Here is a 6,507-nt window from a genome sequence, read left to right on the forward strand (position 1 = left end):
AAAATTAATGACAAAAATAAGATGTATGACTAATGATCAAAGAGTATAAATTAATTAGAATAAGATATACAAATAAAGAAAATATGTGTGAGTAAAGATGTTTATTAAAAGTGATATGCAAGTCATTAATCCAAAGAAAAGATAAATTAATATATAAATTTAATAGCTTAATTTATAAAAAATTAATTTGAAAAAAATATATGGAATATTAAACATATCCACATTAAATATATGAATAATTTAAATCATATAAATTTAAACTTCTTTGTGAAGTCAAGTTAGAAAATTTGTATTATCCAATAATCACATTTTAGTTGACTGTTTATTTCTTTCTTTTAATTTCAGACCATAGCATAACTTGATATATATTTCCAAAGACTAAATGAATTTTTTATATTGGAAAGAATAAATTTCTTACTTCCCGCCACATATACGTATAAAAAGTAAATTATTACTATCACTTAAAATAACGATAATATTTTATGCATCTTGTTTGTTTTGAATAATCTGAGAATTTACACTACTCTTTATATTAAAAAGTATTGCAATAAATGATTAAATCTCAATTTTAACCTAAATAAATGGAAGGCAAACTAAACTCTCTAGCACAATTCCAATTTAACTCAAATATAAGGCTAATTAATATATAGATTTAATAACTTAATTATAAAAAAATTTAATGGTAGTGCACTATTTAAATGTGTTTTAACACTTCTTCAAGAAGTTAGCATTTTATTGGGCTATTATTTGTCTAATTGTTTTTGCCTTAAAAAAATTATTTTTGAATAGAAGACACCTCATCTTTCCATTTTCCCCCCCAAAAATGATATTAAGGACTTTTTATCAAACTTTCACTTTAGATTAGTATAGATTCAAACAATAAGGATAAAAGTTGCAATGTTATTGATATAAATTTCAACAAGACTACAAGTTACAATTATAACGATTACAATTTACAAAATACATGAAGTCTTAAATAATAAATTTAAATATACTTGTAAATTACAACGAGACCTAAAAAAACTTGAAGTTTGAACAATAAATTTATAAATATATACTCTTAGTAGGCGAAGGAGATGTTTTTACATAACTAAATTGAGGATACCTTTAGCAATTCAACCTTAAATATTGAGTTTAGTCTAACAATCAACAATTATGGTAGAATTGTTAAAAGTTTCATGGATTTAACCGACTACAGTATATACAATTAGTTAATTGTATTTGCATATTTTTAAAGTTGAAACAAATAGAAAAAAAATAGAAATAAAGAAAAAAAGGACTGTAGCTCAACTTAAATTTAAAATTCAAGTTGGAGTGCCTGCATATCCGCTCAATTGCATTGGGGAATCAAAGTGCACATAATTCTTTTACCTGACTTACCTAGTTAGCGGTAGGGGCATGCCCATATTCGATCTGATGAATTGTCTTCATATGACGGATGAGAGTACGATATCTCCCACCATCATTAAATTTGTAGACATTGTTACAGTAGTTACGACATGCATTAAAGTCCAATGTCATCTCTTGAGATAGCGGATAATTGATGATAACTTAGACTTTTTACTGCTTTGTGGTACGGGTGGAGGAGGGGGATGCATGTCCTCATCATAGGAAGAAGACATTGAAATTGAAGTACGAGAATGAGAGTAGAAAATAGAGATTGAGAAGAGAAGTCCTTGTCAACACAAGAATGGGTGAGTAGAAATGAGGGAAGGGGGCATTTATAGGAGGAAATTTGGAAAAAAAAAATGAAATTTGAAATTTCAACCAGTTTACCGCTTGAACCGGCGTTTCATTCCACGGTTGCTGATCAAAACCGGCAGTTTCTGACCACTTTTCTGCAATACTACACCTGTAAAGCCTACACCCTAGCCTGAAACCTACTACTTTAAACCGTTGAACCGGCGGTTCCAGTTTCTCAAATTCTTGAACCTGAACTGCCGCGCCGGTTTCAGTTCCAGGTTATGAACCAGCAGTTAAGCACCGGCTCGATTTGGTTTGTGCAGGTCTACTTCCAGCCAAGTTATCATTCCTCTATTTATTCTTTTATATTAAGCCACAACTCTCACAATGGACACTCTCTTCCCACAACTCAAGACGCACGAAAAAAGAAAAAAATGATTTTATTTCTATGGGAAAGTAGTTGAATATCTTTGTAAATTTTCACTATCTGGCTGACATTGATGAATGGATTCACTCTAGTGAGCGTTAACAGAATCAGCCAATTATTTGCTAATTCTGATAAACTGCCTCTTAAATGAAGAATAATTGAATACTTCCCAGAAATGAAAAAATTCAGGGCCACGTAAACAAGAGCAATGGTTTGTTAGAACAAAATGGACATTCATATGAACCAATCAAGGCAAAAATTACAACCAAGGCTCAGTAAGACAGTGGCTTCATTGGGCAGCATCTTGCCCTTCTGCAAGTTTCTTCCTCTGTTGATGCTCTGCAACTTTATAATCTACAACTTCGCGGAAAACAGTGGCGTCCAACACGCAGTCCTCGCTGCTTGAACGCTAGCCATGATCTTCACAATTTCTCTTCCAGAGAACCCCTCAGTCTTTGCAGCAGCTTCCTTGATAACATCCTCAGTCACACCCTTGATCTCGATTTTCTTTTGTTGTTTTTTGAAGAAATGTGAGAACAAGCCCGGTTTTCTCTCCCCAGCTTCTGCGATGTACTTACGCAGATATAGTTTGAGCAGTTTGAAACTCTCCTCTTCACCGGGTAAGGGGAATTCGAGGACTTCATCGATACGATCTACCACAGCAGAGTCGAGATCACCAGGCCGGTTGGTTGCAAGAGCGAGGACTATATCCTTGGACTGGTCACCAGTGCGAAATAAAAGTGCATTGAGTGGCGCTCCTTTGAGCTTCACTCATACCCCTCCGTCCCGCTTTAGCAGTCTCAGTCACTTTTGAGCACTCGCTTTGTAAAAATAATAATAAATAGTTAAAGTGGAGAAATAGTAAAGTACGAGAAAGAATAACATAGATAAAACTCTTCTCTACATTATTATCTCTCTTATTTTACTATTTCTCCACTTTAACTATTTATTATCATTTTTATAAAATGAGTATTCAAGAGTGACTGAGACTGCTAAAGCGGGACGGAGGGAGTATATGTTTTGTTCCGCCTGTTGCAATGAATTGTGTTAATTGCTAATAAAAGATTATCCTATATAGCAAGATCAAAGAAAGATGCCAACATGTCATGTTTATGAGGGCCAAACTCTTTAAGAAATGCACTTCGGACATTGCTCTAATGGGAGAGTGAAAAAATCACTCACTCGCACAAGAACGCATCTGCTTCATCAATGAAAAGCAGCAATCCCCTGTTCGATTTCTTAGCCAAAGCATTCCTGAGACTTCCCATCCGATACATTTGATAGAAATAAATAAAATGATTTGTGCAATAAATATGAGCTACTTGATTTAGGCAGAAAAAGGAAAGTACCCAACTAACAAAAGTGGTTTCACATTTCATTACGAAGAGATTATGAAATCTTACAGATTTGTGGGCAAGCTCCCTAGCAGCCATCGTTTTTCCAGTTCCTGGTGGCCCATAAAAGGGCATGTTCCTAAATGGCGCCTGATGAGCTTTCGTATTAGCTGTTGCAGTTGCCAAGTGTTGAATCCGTTTTGAAGTGAAGGGTTCAAGATAACATCGCCAAACCCATTCCCATTTTGAGAACTTCTATTAGCCCCACTGGTGATAGTTCTCAGGCCATGAGAAAAAAAGGCCTGACCATGGATATTTCCCTCTTGAAGATTCTCTTATTAGAGATGGTTGTCCCAAAATCCGGTCCACATAACTCCAAATTACCCTAGCACCTTCTCTGTAATTCAAGAAAGGCATTCCATTAAACTAAAGTAGAATATATTAATAATATAAGATTAAAAATAGACACAAATAGTTTAGATAGTAGATATGACATTACATTAATACAAGATTTGGAATAAACAGTAAAACACAATTTCATATAGAGGAGACAAATGAAATTTGCGAATGCATAGGTAACCCTTACACGCTAGGTTTGTATGCCGTTCACTATCAGATAAGACTTCATATGTTTGACTAAAATGACGTTTTTATATAAGGTATCAGTAGATTTCTGTTTGGATGTAACTTAAATTTATTATTTTTGTAAATATTGAGTGTGAATGATGGTAGGATGGACAAAAATGGCAAAAATGGCAAAAATCATCAAAATGACATCGTTTTGATGAGTTGATTTACCATTTTAAACTAATTTTTTCATGGCTTCTCCACTTTATTTAAAATTGCCACTGGGGACACAACATTAGATTAGTTTTTCCATAATATTTGATCCTGGGAAATTGGCTACACACTAAAAGTTCATGTGATAGTAACCCATGTGGTATGCATTTCCGTTGACGGTGAGGTTGATCGCCGGTGCTACACCATTCAAAACATCATTGAAGTGTGGTGAAGAATAGAACACGTTCAAGTCGTTGTTGGATCCGGCAATACCAAAATATGCATGCCAAATCCATAGGCGGTAGTCGGCGACCGCTTCAAGGATAAGTGTTGGGCCGCCGCCTTTGTGGCCGCTTAAGTGTTGCCCCCTCCAAGCAGTCGGAAAATTCTTCCACCTCCAATGCATGCAGTCAATGCTGTCAAGCATACCGGGAAAACCATGGACTGTTTCGTGAAGACGAAGCAACCGTTGGTAATCGTCGGTGGTGGGTGCACGAAGGAATTCCTCACCGAAAGTTGAACGAACGCCGTCGCAAAAAATTTTAAGGCAAAGGATTCCAGTTGACTCACCGCATGCAAATACTCGTCGAAGAGATCAGCCGTTTGCCCAGTAGCAAGTTGTCGGATGGCACACGTACACTTCTGCAACGCCGAGAGACTTTGCCGACCGGTTGCATCTGTACTTGTTTGAAAATATTCAACACGGGCGGATAATGTGTTGACAATACGCATAAACAAGCGTTTTGACATGCAAAAACGGCGTCGAAAGTAATCTTTCGGAAACCGCAGCTGGTCGGAAAAATAATCGGCAATGAGCCTTTCGTTGGCTCCTTCCCGGTCACGATGGATGTAGCGGCGAGTTGATCTAGTTGGTCGAGGAGGAGGGGCGAGGGTATTTCACGGTGACATAGACTTCATAGGCGACACGATATTGTTCATAGTATTCTTATTTTTCGCGCTCCGCTTCAGCGATGAGATTGGTGAAATCCATGTGAGAGGGTTTGAGTGAGAAAGGAAGATGTAGATAAGTTGTATGAAAAAATATGAATGAGAGATGAATGGGAGATGATTTGATGTGAAAAATGAATGATAAATGTGTGTATTTATAGATGATTTTGGGAATAAAAAATAATAAAAAAAATCCAGAAAAACGGTAAAAAAACGGCCATATTTTTGAGAATCTGTTTTTTTTTAAATTTTGGTTTTATTTTCGATTTAAAAAAAATGAATTTCCAACGGAAATGTCGTTGGCCAATCAGAACGCGCCACATCAGCTGCTCGCTGGCACGGACGTGCTCGATGCATTGAGCAGCGGCGGACAGCGGGTGTCGTGCCGCTGGGACGGATGGACGGACGTGTGTCCACTCACCGCTGTTGCGGATGCTCTAAGGTTGGTTTACATTCTTATTTTAGGCTAATTGAGTGGATTATATTTCATCATCCAAGTCGATCATCCGCGCCGTACGTAGTTCGTTAGGGGTTGCTTTGTAAAGTTTTATTTGGATTCTTTTGTCTAAATTTTTCTAATTTGAATGTTGTTGAAGACGATTGAAGGTGTTTGTTTTCCTATTTTAATTTTTGGCAATTTTATACTTTCAAGGCTTCAATGATCGAAATTTGGCAATTTCAATTTTTTGCAATTTTACACTTCCAATTTTTTTTGCAGTTTTTTCATTTTTGAATACGATTGCTTGTGGATGTTTTCAGTATACTTGTTATAGTGTAGTTTTCAATATTTGTTAGTAGATTACAAGTTTTCCAAGTTTAATAAGTATTTCCCAATTTCATACAAGTATTATTCTGTTTTTCTAGTCTCCAATTTTTTAATACACAAAACGTGAGTTATACCGTGTTCAATACGATTAGGGTGGATTTCTAGAAAATTTTAGTCTCCAATTTCATATCTTGTTAGATTTAGATACTAAAAAATTTTGAATTGCCAAACAATCAAGGCTACTTGTACACAACACAACCCCTACTATATTCTGTATCGCTGATAAACCGTGCACGTTAACTCATTATCAGGTCAAACTGATATTCATCACTGGATTAGCCGAATAGATTTAATCCAAACTAAATCAGAATTCATTGGTTTTCAAAGGGTCAACCCATTAAGGTTTAATTTAAACTCAATCCAACCTAAATCAAGCTTGACCTAAATTCATTAACTTCGTGCTTATTTGTGTTGAGTTTTGTACTGTATCAAGAATTTTCGGTCACACTATTAACAGTATAATACAATTTGAGTTGATATCACATCATAAAATTTGATGTTACATAAGT

At 35.6% G+C, this 6,507-nt stretch overlaps 1 pseudogene; it reads right to left on the minus strand.

Moving 5' to 3' along the window:
- Positions 1–2,321: 2,321 nt before the first annotated feature.
- LOC121760394 lies at positions 2,322–3,579 on the minus strand (annotated as a pseudogene).
- Positions 3,580–6,507: the final 2,928 nt, after the last annotated feature.

The sequence above is a fragment of the Salvia splendens genome, chromosome 13 (assembly GCF_004379255.2).
Source record: "Salvia splendens isolate huo1 chromosome 13, SspV2, whole genome shotgun sequence".
Lineage (NCBI taxonomy): Eukaryota > Viridiplantae > Streptophyta > Magnoliopsida > Lamiales > Lamiaceae > Salvia > Salvia splendens.